This window comes from Panulirus ornatus, chromosome 20 (genome assembly GCF_036320965.1).
Source record: "Panulirus ornatus isolate Po-2019 chromosome 20, ASM3632096v1, whole genome shotgun sequence".
Classification (NCBI taxonomy): domain Eukaryota; kingdom Metazoa; phylum Arthropoda; class Malacostraca; order Decapoda; family Palinuridae; genus Panulirus; species Panulirus ornatus.
This window is the reverse complement of record NC_092243.1, coordinates 29,170,123-29,187,673: the sequence shown is the minus strand read 5'-3', so window position 1 is coordinate 29,187,673 and position 17,551 is coordinate 29,170,123.

Below are 17,551 nucleotides of genomic sequence, written 5' to 3'. Positions count from 1 at the left end.
AAGCTGTGTAGGTATGTATATTTGCGTGTGTGGACGTATGTATATACATGTGTATGTGGGTGGGTTGGGCCATTTCTTTCGTCTGTTTCCTTGCGCTACCTCGCAAACGCGGGAGACAGCTACAAAGCAAAAAAAAAAAAAAAAATATATATATATATATATATATATATATATATATATATATATAGGTGGAAAGATGGAGTGAAAAAGATTTTGTGTGATCGGGGCCTGAACATGCAGGAGGGTGAAAGGAGGGCAAGGAATAGAGTGAATTGGAGCGATGTGGTATACAGGGGTTGACGTGCTGTCAGTGGATTGAATCAAGGCATGTGAAGCGTCTGGGGTAAACCATGGAAAGCTGTGTAGGTATGTATATTTGCGTGTGTGGACGTGTGTATGTACATGTGTATGGGGGGGGGGTTGGGCCATTTCTTTCGTCTGTTTCCTTGCGCTACCTCGCAAACGCGGGAGACAGCGACAAAGTATAAAAAAAAAAAAAAAAAAAAAAAAAAAAAAAAAATATATATATATATATATATATATATATATATACATATATATATATATATATATATATATATATATATATATATATATATATATATATATATGATACAGCGCTGGTGGCTGATTCATATGAGAAACTGCAGAAGCTGGTGACTGAGTTTGGAAAAGTGTGTGGAAGAAGAAAGTTAGGAGTAAATGTGAATAAGAGCAAGGTTATTAGGTACAGTAGGGTTGAGGGTCAAGTCAATTGGGAGGTGAGTTTGAATGGAGAAAAACTGGAGGAAGTGAAGTGTTTTAGATATCTGGGAGTGGATCTGGCAGCGGATGGAACCATGGAAGCGGAAGTGGATCATAGGGTGGGGGAGGGGGCGAAAATCCTGGGGGCCTTGAAGAATGTGTGGAAGTCGAGAACATTATCTTGGAAAGCAAAAATGGGTATGTTTGAAGGAATAGTGGTTCCAACAATGTTGTATGGTTGCGAGGCGTGGGCTATGGATAGAGTTGTGCGCAGGAGGATGGATGTGCTGGAAATGAGATGTTTGAGGACAATGTGTGGTGTGAGGTGGTTTGATCGAGTGAGTAACGTAAGGGTAAGAGAGATGTGTGGAAATAAAAAGAGCGTGGTTGAGAGAGCAGAAGAGGGTGTTTTGAAGTGGTTTGGGCACATGGAGAGGATGAGTGAGGAAAGATTGACCAAGAGGATATATGTGTCGGAGGTGGAGGGAACAAGGAGAAGAGTAAGACCAAATTGGAGGTGGAAAGATGGAGTGAAAAAGATTTTGTGTGATCGGGGCCTGAACATGCAGGAGGGTGAAAGGAGGGCAAGGAATAGAGTGAATTGGAGCGATGTGGTATACCGGGGTTGACGTGCTGTCAGTGGATTGAAGCAGGGCATGTGAAGCGTCTGGGGTAAACCATGGAAAGCTGTGTAGGTATGTATATTTGCGTGTGTGGACGTATGTATATACATGTGTATGGGGGGGGGGGGGGGGGCCATTTCTTTCGTCTGTTTCCTTGCGCTACCTCGCAAACGCGGGAGACAGCGACAAAGTATAATAAAAAAAAAAGGATATATATATATATATATATATATATATATATATATATATATATATATATATATTTATCTATTTATTTTGCTTTGTCGCTGTCTCCCACGTTGGCGAGGTAGCGCAAGGAAGCAGACGAAGGAATGGCCCAACCCACCCACATACACATGTATATACATAAACGTCCACACATGCAAATATACATACCAATACATCTCAACGTATACATATATATACACAAACAGACATATACATATATACACATGTACATGATTCATACTGTCTGCCTTTAATCATTCCCATCGCCACCTCGCCACACATGAAATAACCAACCCCCTCCCCCTTATGTGTGCAAGGTAGCGCTAGGAAAGACAACAATGGCCCCATTCGTTAACACTCAGTCTCTAGCTGTCATGTAATAATGCACCGAAACCACAGCTCCCTTTCCACATCCAGGCCTCGCAGAACTTTCCATGGTTTACCCCAGACGCTTCACATGCCGTGGATCAATCCATTGACAGCACGTCGACCCCGGTATACGACATCGTTCTAATTCACTCTATTCCTTGCACGCCTTTCACCCTCTTGCATGTTCAGGCCCCGATCACTCAAAATCTTTTTCACTCAATCTTTCCATCTCCAATTTGGTCTCCCACTTCTCCTCGTTCCCTCCACCTCTGACACATATGTCCTCATGGTCAATCTTCCTTCACTCATTTTCTCCATGTGACCAAACCATTTCAAAACACCCTCTTCTGCTCTCTCAACCACACTCTTTTTATTTCCACACATCTCTCTTACCCTTACATTACTTGCTCGATAAAACCATCTCACACCACATATTGTCCTTAAACATCTCATTTCCAGCACATCTACCCTCCTCCGCACAACTCTATCAATAGCCCACGCCTCGCAACCATACAACATTGTTGGAACCATTATTCCTTCAAACATAAACATTTTTGCTTTCCGAGATAATGTTCTCGACTTCCAAACATTCTTCAAGACTCCCAGAATTTTCGCCCCCTCCCCCACCCTATGATTCACTTCCGCTTCCATGGTTCCATTGGCTGCGAAATCCACTCCCAGATATCGAAAATACTTCACTTCCTCCAGTTTTTCTCCATTCAAACTTACCTCCCCAATTGACTTGACCCTCAACCCTACTGTACCTAATAACCTTGCTCTTATTCACATTTACTCTCAAATTTCTTCTTTCACACACTTTACCAAACTCAGTCACCAGCTTCTGCAGTTTCTCACATGAATCAGCCACCAGCGCCAGGAACAGACAAAAAAGGCCGCATCTGTTTACACTCTGTCTCTAGCTGTGTGTGTAATGCAACGAAACTACAGCTCTCTTTCCACGTGCAGGCCCCTCAGACCCTTTCCATGATTCACCCCAGACGCTTCTTATGCCATGGTTCAATCCATAGACAGTACGTCCACCTCGGTGTACCACATCGTTCGAATTCACTGTATTCCTTGCACGCCTTTTACGCTCCTGTATGTTCAGGCCCCGATCGCTCAAAATCTTTTTTATTCCATCCTTCCACCTAAAATATTGTCTCCCGCTTCTCCTTCTTCCGTCTACCTCTGACATATATATCCTCTTTGTCATTCTTTCCTCACTCATTCTCTCCATTTGTCCAAACCATTTCAACACTCCCGAATCTGCTCTCTCAACCAAACTCTTTATATTACCACACATTTCTCTTACCCTTTCATTACTTACTCGATCAAATCACCTTACACCACATATTGTCCTCAAACATTTAATTTTCAATACATCTACCTTCCTCCTCACAACCCTTTCTTTAGCCCATGCCTCACAACCATATAACATTGTTGGAACCATTATTCCTTCGAACATACCCATTTTTGCTCTCCAAGATAACGTTCTCGCCTTCCGCACATTTTTCAACGCTCCCAAAAGCTTCGCTCCCTCCCCCACTCTGACTCACTTCCGCTTTCATGGTTTCATCCGCTGCTAAGTCCACTCCTAGATATCTAAAACACTTCACTTAATCAGTTTTTCTACCTTCAAATTTCCCTCGCAATCAACTTGTAACTCAACCCTACAGAACCTAATAACCTTACTCTTATTCACATTTACCCTCAACTAGAAGCCAATCACTTTCCTCTCTTCCAACACGTACACATGCCTTACATCCTTAGTAAAAACTTTTCACAGTTTCTAGCAACTTATCTACCACACCATATTCTTTTAAAACCTTCCACAAAGCATCTCTATCAACACTATCATATACCTTCTCCAGATCCATAAATACTACATATAAATCCATCTGTTTTCCTAAGTATTTCTCACATACATTCATCAACGCAAACACCTGATCCACACATCCTCTACCACTTCTGAAACCACACTTCTCTTCCACAATCAGATGCTCTGTACATACCTTTACCCTCTCAATCTCTACTCTCCAATGTAATTTCCCAGGAATATCGAGCAAACTTATACCTCTGTAGTTTGAACACTCACCGTTATCCCCTTTGCCTTTGTACAATCCTAATGCACTTTACCATGATCCATAGATACACTAAACATCCTTACCAACCAATCAACAACACAAATGAAGAATATTATGACGGCCAGTATAAGCTACTACAATCTGAATACATAATATGGATACAGAAATATGGAACACTTACAGACTTAGAAAACACTGTACAACCTTGCACTTAAGTAGTAGTATAGAGAGTCCATTACTAAATACACTTAAGTTAGGCCAAGCGAGAGAATTGTTGTTCGGGTATGGCGTTGAATTCAGGTCCGGCTTGTCTGATTCTCTCTGACCTTCGCAGCCCAGGACTGCGTACGTCAGTGATTCTTTCCCCCGTCCTGAAATGGCGGAATCAGTAGTTGTGGCAGGTCAATGACGTGTTTTCCCTATTCCAAAATGGCTTTTGTCTACGTCCTGTTGGCGGGGCATCAAAGATCTGTATGGTGGTGGTCATGTTTGTCTGGGTGCTGATGACAGGTGCTTTTTCTTTAATGTGAATGGCTTTTATTATCAGTAGTCTCCTTCGATCAGTGCAACAAGCAATGATCTTAGTGTTATTCACTATGACATTCCTCGTTAGTCTCGTTCCATGCTTTGGTTCATGATGTTAAATCCACCTTCTTGTTAGTGGAGCGAGAGGCGGCGACTCAATAAGCAAGTCGTATGTCCAATGTATTTTATGTGGTGAGGCTGACAATCCCCAATATCGAATTGGTACTCATGGACCACATTGGTGTGATTCAGACTTCCAGAGCGACCTTATATATTGATGTTCATTACGAGCAAACATGTTTTCGGATTATCATAGTAAGTTATCATACTGATACGTTTGGATTCATCAATCGCTTTGCAGTTTCTGGGTACTATATGTCACACGACTTTATCGTCCTTTTGATGTTATTATAAATGTGCTCGCGTGATATACTTTAATTTAGGTTGTACATTTGCCACGAGACGCTGCCCTAGCAATTTGTTCAAAATGACATTCAATTCTGTACTTGACTATCCTTTGTTAATTAACATTGCCTAATACCTTCGTGAACATCATGCTCACCAACGATTGATGGAGTAAAATATCGTCGATATTTTCTATTTCTCGTGCTTAATGCTAATACAGATCTGTTAGCATCTTGTATATGTCCTTAGCGTCACTTTTATATTCTTTTCAGTGCCAATGATTATGTTTTTTCTTGTTTGTTTCTTGTTATGCGACTCCATCGATTCTTCAATAGCATTCATAATTTTTCATCAAGTTCCTCTGTCCTATCTACTATCTGTTATTCTTTCTTTCTCGATTTTTCCATACATCCACTGTTTCCTGTCGCCTGGTATCTTTCCTGCAGCTATTTTCATGCCTTATTAACACAAAATCCTTGGCTATTTCTTTCAGTCTTACGTATAATGCTACTGTTTTGACGTTCGTATCATTTTCCGTGAAATCATTGGTCTATTCTAATTCTATTATCAGTTTAATTACGTCTCTCCAATTTATCTTGTCGAATGGAAGATCAAGTCATTCAACTTGTTTACTATGTGTTTTGCTGTGTTATATTATCTTATTCCTGCGTCTAATTGATGGGTACATTTACTTCATTTTTTTCATTGAAAAATAGTCTTTTCTTCAGTACCTACAAAGAGTGCATGTTGATTGTCAGGAAAATATCTATTATTCGTATTTTTCTTTTTGGCATAGGAATGATTTACAGTGGGTTAATCGTCTCATATGTCTTCATTACTCTACACATGTGATGCCTTACATAAGCAGATCTTTTATCTATAGTTCTCCTCGTAAGTCTATGCCTAGTGTCTTCTCCTCACGTACCATATTTTGAAGTGGATATTGAGATCCCTAGAACATACTACAACTGAGCCATTTGCTTTAACTTAATATGATTCCCATTTTCTTCTTTTTTCCAATATCATCATAAATTCCTTCAGCCACTTTTGAGAGATCTGCAGGATATATTCAGTTCATCTTTTGAACAAACTTGTTTGGTATACACATATGCTGCAGTTATTTCTTTTCTAATATTTCTTCTGTTAGCAAAAAAGATCTTATAGAACTCTACATCTGATTCTTTCTGAATTGTTTTTGTTTACGATGTGTTTCTGTTACATCTCTGTCAACCACATCATTTTCCCTCGTATTCATTTACTTATAATTACCTACAAAAATTTCATGAAGGGTTTCTGGGATTACCCAGGATCCCTTATCCAGGGGGTCCTGTAGCCAAAAAGTTGCACTACAAACCGTAGCAGGGACAGAACGGACTCCTTACAAGCGAGAAGTTCTTTGATGAAACTATTCGCTTTCATCGAATCACGATGATGTAGCCACGTCAAGGATAAGTTTACACACTCAGTGTACCCTCAAGCAAGCGGTGTCGGCATCATCTTGTCATAAGTATTTTCATCAAAGTCATTCACTGTTAGGGTCATATTTTGTTATTAAGTTTTGAACATTCAGACGTACTATACTCCATGGTTTACTACCGTTTTCTCTATTTCGTGTCTTAGTCAAATACATTTTTCGGGCAATGTATCGTCTCTGATCTTCTACTGTTAAGCTAAATCTTGTCTCTGTTCCCACAATGGTCTTGGTATTCACGGTAGACCATTTACCACAGCTTGTCCAATTAGGCTTTAGTAAGTGTGATAGTTTGTTCCACTGTCCATCTATATCTTCTTTGACGCATTCTTGACAATGTTCTGTTCCACCTGCAGCTTCCTCCAGCATCTGGACCGTGTGCACTTGTATGACTGAAAAAACTTCACTCACTCTGATTTCTTTTTTGTTTGTCTGTTTCTTTCTTTCTTTTCAGCCTTCACATTTTTTGTATCCGTCTTTTTTCCTCGCGGGCGGTTAAGTTTTATACTAATTTTCCATCTTAACTTCATGATAACAGTCAGAGTAGCTACGAATTTTTGTCCTGGAGAGAGAGAGAGAGAGAGAGAGAGAGAGAGAGAGAGAGAGAGAGAGAGAGAGAGAGAGAGAGAGAGAGAGAGAGAGAGAGAGAGAGAGAGAGAGAGAGATCACATACAAGATCTAGTTTGACTCAATAAATATGGTTATCATATCAGTCAGAAATCCAGTGAAAAACAAAGGAATAAATGATTTTCACCTCACACACCGTCAGTAATTGAAATGATTCACCATAACGTGCAACACTGGACAGACAGATACATTGGCCTTATAAACGCATACATGATGGAGAACCAAGCGTTGCTCTGACCACAGCCATGGTGTCTCGAGCTATACACCAATCAAAACCCCAGGATGTTCACCGAACAACTCAATCACACCAGCAAGAGAGGTGTGGCCATAGCAGTCAGGAAAGGTGTACAACATAGAATCTTCGATGACTTTCAGTTCTATGACAACTTATCACTACAGATAACTACAATGAGCAGAGTTAATTTTTGCTACGACTGATATCCTTCCGACGCAGGAAAATCTTATGTTAGCAGAACCAGTCTATATCATCGGTGATGAATAACATTAGACATACAAACCTCGAACACCCTACCACAAACACCACAGGTAGAAATATATTATAAATGATAAGATATTTTGTTGCTCAATATTTGAGACCAAACTTCGCAGCCTTTATAGGTCACTCATCCCTATCTATATTGGAAATAGGAAAACCTACCACAATATCCACATTAGACAAGGTGTTTTCACAAGCAGAGATCATATTCCCATGATAGCCACTATGTCAACCGTTTTGTCCTCATTTCCCGGTACTAAGCGGCTGGTGACCCACAAAGCCAAATGGAACTTATCCAGTGAAATAATGAGGAAAAATTTCCTCAGTACCAACCCTGAATGGAGACCAACTGATGTAATAGACAGGGCTCTAGATGCGTGGTGTGGAACCACCGGAAAAGTGGCGTCTGCTGTAGTCCCCATGAACAGACACAAAGCATTATCATACCTTCCACCTGCTCGATAATAACAGATAATAACGTTTCAGCAGTAATCTAGCCCACAACAACACCTTTCGGTTGAACACATGATCTACACCTACAGCATGAAGACCTTCTGTAGGTCTTCATGAAAAAAGCAAGAGAACAACATAACCTGCAACTTTCTTATACAGAAATGTAGTGACGCGTAAGCATTCTGGCGAGACATCACTTGCTTACAGGGGAATGACACAGGTAACACCAAACATCTAAAAGTCATGAAGAGAGCTGATGATGATAAAAGTATGAGAACAGATCAAATGAACACATGGATTACTGTGAACACATGGATTACTGTGTTCAAGTATTACATTTAAAAAAAAAAATATATAAATAAGATCATGAAAGGGATATAACCGTCTGGCTGACCCGGGACGGAGCAAGTACCATCCCACACCAACCATACACTCAGACCGACTGTCTCCTCTGACAATAGAATTGAATGAATTTGGAACAGCCATCTAGAAAAATAAGAACTCAACCCCGAGAAAAAGTAAGCACGGTACGAGACACTCAGCATCCAGAAGGATATCAACACCTTTCCAATATATATATATAGTGCTACGCTCAGCGCAGGATAAATGTAAAAATTATTTCCAGAAGACAAGGAATATTTGTGTACGTATAACAAGCCACATAAGCAAAGCCTTTTTCAAAGTGTGAACAAACGGCTTACAATACAAACTGCTACAACTAGCACACCAGAGATCAGAGAAAGATAACCTGGTAACTCTGAGCCGATGCAACGCAGAAATCATCAATTCTGCAACGTCACCCAAATTCTCGCTATTGAGTGGGGTCCCCCAGGGCAGCGTCCTATCAACAACACTAATCGTAACTTTCACAGTCAACATTTTCTCACCAGCTGGTGCAGTCTGCATGGACGTCTACTATGCCAGTGACATTTCAATTAGGAGTTTCGAATATCTCATTCCTAGAACATACCCATTTAGTAAAGTTAGAGACAAGCAGGCTAAACAAATACAAAATGGATCAGAAGAGACATGCCATATTGGCATTAAGAAGAATAAAACCCAAAAATCTATTCATAGAAGGTAACAAGATAGCGCACAAGAAAAACTACCAAATTCTAGATAATAGATCTAGATAATCAACTAGAGATCTACACCAAGAAAAGGGGTCCTAGCCAGTCGGTATGGGCTCTTGCACCTTCCAGAGAACCGAAAATTACACCTGGTAAGAGCCATGATAATACTAGTCCTAGATCTGTCACTTATAGGACCAATGTTCCTCGCGTCCAAATTACGCATGCTGAAGTTACAGAGGATACAAAATATAGCTCTATAATTGGTAACAACTAAGAATTCCCCGACACAGAAAACACCGTGGAACTGTACGAACGACTAGATATCTAAATAGCCGGTTCATACCTAAAAGTAACAATCCAAAGAGAATAGGAGAAACTTGAATATAGCGATGATACAAACGACATATAAACCCAAGATCTTGACAACAGTACAAATATAAACACTAATGATTCCCTCAAAGCATCAAAAGCACTCAGGGAGACACCAGTCATCCATCGAGGTACACAATGATCAAAGTTTAGCTTGGTCGAGCTTTCAATCTGCTTTGAAAACCAAATGATACAGCATAAATACATACACACCCTCAGTCTGCTGGAGTATATGAATAACGCGTTAAAAACACTTTCAGAAAATCACCCACACGCATAAAAAATCTTGCACCAGACAACTGTACACATTTAAATCTTTCCTTTTGTTTCAAACTATCCCTTCCTTTGTCCTACATCTTCTTTTTCTACCATAACTACCTCATTGGGAAAAAAACTGAAGAAGGAGAAGAGTAAGAAGAACGATACAGAAATTCCGATATCGTCTCTTCTGCCATTAGGCAAATGAAGAAGATCCTGTCCTTTACTTTTGCCAATATGGAGATGAAGGAAAATGTGAGCGATTTCTCGGTTCATTTTATGTAAATGTTCTCGACTTCTGTGACGAAAAGAAAATACCTGGAGAGACACGAGACATGAATGTCGACTTGTTTCTCTCTCTCTCTCTCTCTCTCTCTCTCTCTCTCTCTCTCTCTCTCTCTCTCTCTCTCTCTCTCTCTCTCTCTCTCTCTCCTTGCTATTGATGTAATGGAAGATGAATATGAGACGAGAGAGAGAGAGAGAGAGAGAGAGAGAGAGAGAGAGAGAGAGAGAGAGAGAGAGAGAGAGAGAGAGAGAGAGAGAGAGAGAGAGAATACGACCAGAGATGTCACAGCAAAGCTTTAAGATCCAGTACATAGCCCACAAAATGCAGTTTGGTGGATATAATATAAAAGCAAACGGTTTCTCCGTGAAGCTATGCGTCGGTTCGCTCACTCTGTCAGTTCCTTAACGTAACTTATTAACACTTCTGGTCTGGAAGGTTACGGTCATACGAAAGCGGAAGACAACGTAATGTTGAGGTACAGCCAAGCCACTGATTTTAAAGATTCTAGAGTATAGATTATGGTTCCGAGTTTGTACTTTATCTGAAATATAGTGATAGCACTGTCTTCATGTTATAGACAGTTTTGGTTTAGTTGTAAGTCATTCTCTCCTTCATTTCTTTTCTCGTCTTTTAAAGTATGTGTAATACAGAGTTTAATAATTGTTAAGTATAATATCAACACTTTATGATTATTGACAACATTAGTTACTTTTAAAGGATGTGTAATACAGAGTTTAATAATTGTTAAGTATAATATCAACACTTCATGATTATTGACAACATTAGTTACTTTTAAAGGATGTGTAATACAGAGTTTAATGCTTATTAAGTATAATATCAACACTTCATGATTATTGACAACATTAGTTACTTTTAAAGGATGTGTAATACAGAGTTTAATAATTGTTAAGTATAATATCAACACTTCATGATTATTGACAACATTAGTTACTTTTAAAGGATGTGTAATACAGAGTTTAATGCTTATTAAGTATAATATCAACACTTCATGATTATTGACAACATTAGTTACTTTTAAAGGATGTGTAATACAGAGTTTAATAATTGTTAAGTATAATATCAACACTTCATGATTATTGACAACATTAGTTACTTTTAAAGGATGTGTAATACAGAGTTTAATGCTTATTAAGTATAATATCAACACTTCATGATTATTGACAACATTAGTTACTCTTCCTTCCAATAATTATCATCACCATTCTTCTTGGAAACGTAGGTCTCATAATATTAATGGATCCTCGTCACCAGGTCTCTCTTCTTCCACCCAGTCGTGACTGATTGGACTGACTCCCTCAACACTAGCAGACATAAGAAGGAACTAGAATGTCGGATTACAAACTTTCATGTCATACAATGGCTATTTCAACTGATAAAGGATCTCTTACAGGCTATTCGTGAGCTTACAGCCATGATATGGAGGGAATCACTTCAAAAAATATAGATAACCAAGCATTTGTTTTATTCTACTAATGTCCTTGAGAAGAAACATAAGAGTTTCCATCAGAACCTTGTGCAGCCAAAATGTTTTTTCCAGTTTTATTATGTCTACCACTGGCAGCTGCAGACAAGCACATCTCTTACCTACAGTTTATCAAACATCAGTAATATTGTAAGTCAATAAAAGATTTCACAAACAAACCTAATTTTGTGAGGGAGGGATACAACTATGAGCATCTAGCACCAGGAGGCACAGAGAAGGAGGGATCTGGTCTTTATCATGGTTGACGCTGATCTCTGTTGGTTCGTATCTGAAGGATGTCTGTCTCACCGGGTAGTCCACATGACTAATCTATATCAGTTAGTGTACTGGGACCCACGATGTGGAATAGTAACCTCAGCCACCTCTTACCCAGTCTTTGCAAGGGAGTCGAGAGCCAGCACGGGCCCCAGGGCTCACATCCTCGCCGAGCCCTTCCTTTGATAGAGGTATCCCCACCATGTTCTTAAGGTCCTTCCTATATTTTTTCATTTCCTGAAAACCTTACCGAAAAATTGATAAAAGTGTCCTAAATTAGGACAGTAACGAGCTCAAAAATACATATGGCGTTTAACTAACGATAATGAAGTGAGGACGAAGGTGCTCACATTGAAGTAAGAAGGAGAGGTAAAGGAAGGAGCTCAGGTCTGGGCCTCCGGCTGGACCCCGAAGCATCTACATCCTCGCCCCTTTATCGGGTCTGGTCGTGAATATGGGTTATGGAGTTCATGCAGAAAAAGAGAAAATTCCTAGAGATATATGTTTTCTTTCTTTTACTAGTATTTCTGTGTTTTTCGGGCACGACTACTTTAACATCAGTACTGACGATAATCAGATGAATGAACTTTACACAGTAGAACTATCTTGGTTGCAGGGGAATCATCTGAAAGACTGTGTCAGGTAAGGTAGATTACATTATGTATATTAGTATGAAAAGAAAAACAATACAAACGTGAAAAACGTAACTTAGCAAAATGCCTTTAAAGTGATCGGTGTTGAAGAGGTAGACTGTTAATCGAGTCGCGAAATATGATCTGTGTCCCTAGATAATTTTTGTTGTTGTTCCTTATATAAAAACCAGAACCCCTATATTAATGAATTTTACCTTTTTTGTATTTCGTTTATAATATCAAACTCTCCAAGGCAAGATTAGCCAAATAATCTTATGTTACATCTGGGATGATCATTACTTTGTATTCAGCAAGAGTTATTACAAATATCAATGACAGGACATATCTAGTTTTAGAACTTTTGTGTCGTTACTCTATGTGCTTGACGGAAGGGAGTTTTGCGCTGGTGTTGCCCTGTCTCTTCATCGCATTTACCATTTTTCTCCTCTTTTGCACATATACACACACACACCAACCCCAGCCTGAGCCCCGAGAAGAGGTTGAACACATGGTTGGCTTTAAGCTGACTGACGCGCCCAAGATTCGAACACAACCCTGGGTAACACCGTGCATGACTCACAGTCAGTAACTGTGTGTGTGTGTGTGTGTGTGTGTGTGTGTGTGTGTGTGTGTGTGTGTGTGTGTGTGTGTTTATATGCGTATTTAAGTTTGCACAAGTGCCAGATCGGTATGATATGTTTTGAATGTGTTTGGTAGAGAATGTACAAGGTGAACATGTTCATATCACTTGTGTATACCAAGTAACGTGTACTTCAAACCAAATATCTTGTCTATAAGAGCTCCCACGTTACTTTCTGTTTCTAATTTACCATACGATAATATCTTCATACACCATTTAGAGCTCTTTTATAACTACTGTTCCCGATGCTTTGAATTACACTAGATATAATTGATTACGAAGCTATTGTAATTTTTCCCCCCTCTTACTGGAGAACCAAATCTCTAATATCAAAAAACAGGAAAGAAACACCAAAACAGTACATAGCGTATACGTGTCAATCATCCATTACAAAGCAGTTGATATGAAACGAAAAAAATAATATTTTGATAAAGGACTGACATGTGCGATTATTATCATTATATATATATATATATATATATATATATATATATACGAATAAAGTGCATATGAACACGCACCTTCATAGAACATACAAACCTCCTACAGCCAGGATCGAACCTGGGACCCCTGTGCAAGAGGCAGGCAAGCTAACCGCTAGGCTATGGGACTGAATTATAGGAAACAACTATTCGAAATACAAAGTACTCGAATACCCTTCGTCTCACAATGGTGAGCAACGGGGTCTATACCGGTTGTTTCCGAACAGACGCACATAGCCAGCTGATAGCGTTTTACCGAACCTAACTGTACAACGCGGAGGTATATGAATACGAATAAAGTGCATATGAACGCGCACCTTCATAGAACATACAAACCTCCTACAGCCAGGATCGAACCCGGGACCCCTGTGCAACAGGCGCGAGCGCTACCGCTAGGCTATGATCGCCCCTAATAGGAAATGACTATTCGAATACTATGTACTCGAATACCCCTCGTCTTACGCTGGTGAGCAACGAGGTCTACACTGGTTATTTCCCAACAGGCTCACATAGCCAGCAGATAGCATTTTACCGAACCTAGTTACTGTACAACGCGGAGGTATATGAATACGAACAAAGTGCATATGAACGCACCTTCCCAAGAACACTCAACAAACTTATACCTCTGTAGTTTGAACACTCACCTTTATCCCCTTTGCTTTTGTACAATGCCACTATGCCTGCGTTCCGCCAATGGTTAGACACTTCACCATGATCAATACGTATATTGAATATCGTCACCAACCAATCAACAGCATAGTCACCAACTTTTATTTAATAAACTCCACTGAAATACCATCCAAATCCGCCGCCTTGCCGGATGCCATCTTCCTATGCAGCTGAGCAATTATAGAACTACATGATAGTAATTAGTCTATTAATCGGAAAAGAGCTTCAGATCAAGATGGAGCTGGATACTTCTATACTTTGGATAAGTACATGAATGGGGTATATCTATATAGTATAGGAAGTTTCACACAACATATTCTGTGGTTTATACATTATTCATTTAGTGTTGATTAGTTGGACATTACTTGATGTGAATTTACGTAGTGGCTGAATTGCAGTAATATTGTATTTCATATGATCATTGTGTATTACATTATGTATGTAATGGTGAGCATTAAGCGATAATAGTTCTCACGTTGGTTGTGTTACACTGATATAGTTGTTGACATACACATAACTATGGAAACTAAAGTATTTGCTTGCTTAGTTGTGCATTTGTTCGTTGATTGTTTATGATATTCACAATCGTAGGTAAAGGACTATTCTTGTATCTACCTATGCGACCAAGGGTTAGCACAAAGCGATTGTGGTGAAGGACGTTGGTAGTAGAGTTTAGGTTGCAAGGAGGTCTCGGAGGGTCGGAGTAATTGAGAGTGGAATACCGTTTACATTAAACAGCCATGGTGACATCACACACCCCTGCTGCTAACCCACCTTCAGCTGGAACCACTCACTCTTCTCTCTTCCTTTTCGAACACACATCTTGATAAATAATCCTAACTTGTTTTGATAACTTCCCTCTTACACCATATTTTCGTAACACCTTCCACAAAGCATTTCTATCGGTCCTATCATATGCTTATTCCAGATCCATAAATACCGCATGCAATTGCTCCTATTTCATTAAGATCTTTTTTACACAGTCTTCAAAACAGACATTTCGTCCACATATCGTCCATCACCCCTAAAACCACATTGTTCCCCCCAGTCTGATGTTTCATGCATGACGGCACCCTCTAAATCATCACTCTTTTAAATAACTCAACAGGTGCACCAAACAAACTTATACCTCTTTTATTCGAACATTCACCGTTGTCTCTCTTGCCTATATACAACGGCAAAATACATGTATTCCGCTAATTCTTAGGCACACCACCATGATCCATTCATACACTGAAAATTCTAAGTAACCAGTACACAAAAGAGTCACCCCCCTCTGAAAAAAAGATCACCTACAAAAAAAAAAAATCTCCAATCACCTTGCCACATTTAGTCTTATGTAAGTCTTTCATCACCTCCTTTCATTTCACTCAACCACTTACCATGACTCTCACTCAGCATATCTTCCATACACAAGAACAATTCATCTGATACTCCATCTTCAGAAGGGAGCCATAATCCTTCAGGTGTACTCTTCCCATCTACTCTTCACCTCATTCCTGCCTGTTACCACCTCCCTACTTACCCACTTCATCGATGATTTCATTTCTTCTTTTCTTTCACACAACCACCTTCCAAATCATTACTTATTCTCCGTGAAATTTGCTAATACTCGCTCACCCAGCTTTTATTTGCTATTTTCTCATAACCTGCAACTTCCTATTGATCTCATGCTTCTGTCTTCAGTAAATCTCCCGGTCACTTGCACTCACTTGTCTATGACAACCGGCAATACATCTCTCACTTTTCTTTCACTTGTTATCTAATTTTGCCATATCATCATTCACTGCTCTTGCTCATGTGTCTACCCCATCCTCCGCGTTCTACACACCTCTCTAGCACATGCCAGCACTATTTCCCTAAACACCTCACATTCCTTAACCTCTCCCCTAGCTACGTTTAATCTCACGTTTCACCATTTTTCTTTCAACCTCTTGTGGTGTCTCTTCACTCAAGCTACTTTTCCAAGCTTATTTACCTTCGCAACCAAAGTCTCACCCACATCACATAATTTCTTCTTTTCCGAAAACCTCCACAAATATTTACCCTCATGTCAACTAAGTAATGAACAGACAGCCCGCAAGCTGGTCCTTTAAAAACATTCACATTCAAGAGTCTCTTTTAGTATGGAATCTAATAATGCTCGCTTACAATTCCCCCTACTCCACAAATACATGTGTATATCGCTTTATTTAAACAAAGTAATCCCAATCACCAGTCGTTTTTCAACACGCAACTCCAAAAACTGTTCACCATTTCCATTCATATCACTGAATTTCCCATCCCCCATCACTTCTTCGGCCACCCCTCGCCACCCAATAATACCCAAGACTACCATGTTGTTTACTTTCATATTCAAATCACTCAATACTAATACCCGATCTCTAGCAAACTTACCCAGCCGCTTCCATAACGCCTGCCTCTTTTCGTCGTTCTTCTCGTGGGCAGGTATTTAAGCGCCAATAGTCACCCGACTCTCGTTACGCACTTTTATCTTGACCCACATCAGTCTGCGGGTCACTTTCTTACACTTTTTCACATATTTCCACAACTTCTTAAGAAGATGTGTAACCTCTTCCTTAGCTCTGACCCTCACACTAACTCTTAACTTTACTCTTCAGACATTACGAGATGATTCTTCCCCTTTCACCTTGAACTTTGTTTTGTTCAGAGCCAGAACATCCAAGATCCTTTCTCAAACATCCACCTAAGCGTGTCTTTTAGAATATTTCAATAGATTCATTGCTGAGATGCTGACATAAAACTTTCTAAAAGTTTCCAGTAATATAAATGGCTGTATATAAGGGCCTTAAGTCAACCACTTCAGTTTAGATCTAGCTGCCTAAGTGGAAACATATACATACATTTTTCTGAGATGGCATCTAGAGGCTGCAAACATCCGGCAGACACATTTTGCTATGTCTGCCGCCAAGTTATCAAAACAGGAACGAACAAGTACTGCGTGGCAGCATCAGCTAAGATGTGCGAGGCCTACAAGGCATATTTCAACATGATTGTCCCTCGGGGATCAAGACAAATTCTGGGCAACTCATTTCACCTGCGAGCACTACAAAAATAACTCTGGAAGGTAATATAGACAATTGTTGCTTATTTGGATGGCGAAATTTTATGAAATTATTTAGAGTTCTTAGATCTTTTTTTTAATCTCTATTCTTTTTAAATTTTCAATGTTCTTGGAAAAGAATATCATTTATGAAATATGTTGCGAAAATATCTTACCCATTAATCATGGATGAAATGAATTTATAAGCAAATATGTAACCATCAAATTTGTATTGTTCTTTTGCAGGAGGGTACACAGGGGAAAATAGAGCCATAACTTTGCTATCCCCAGAAT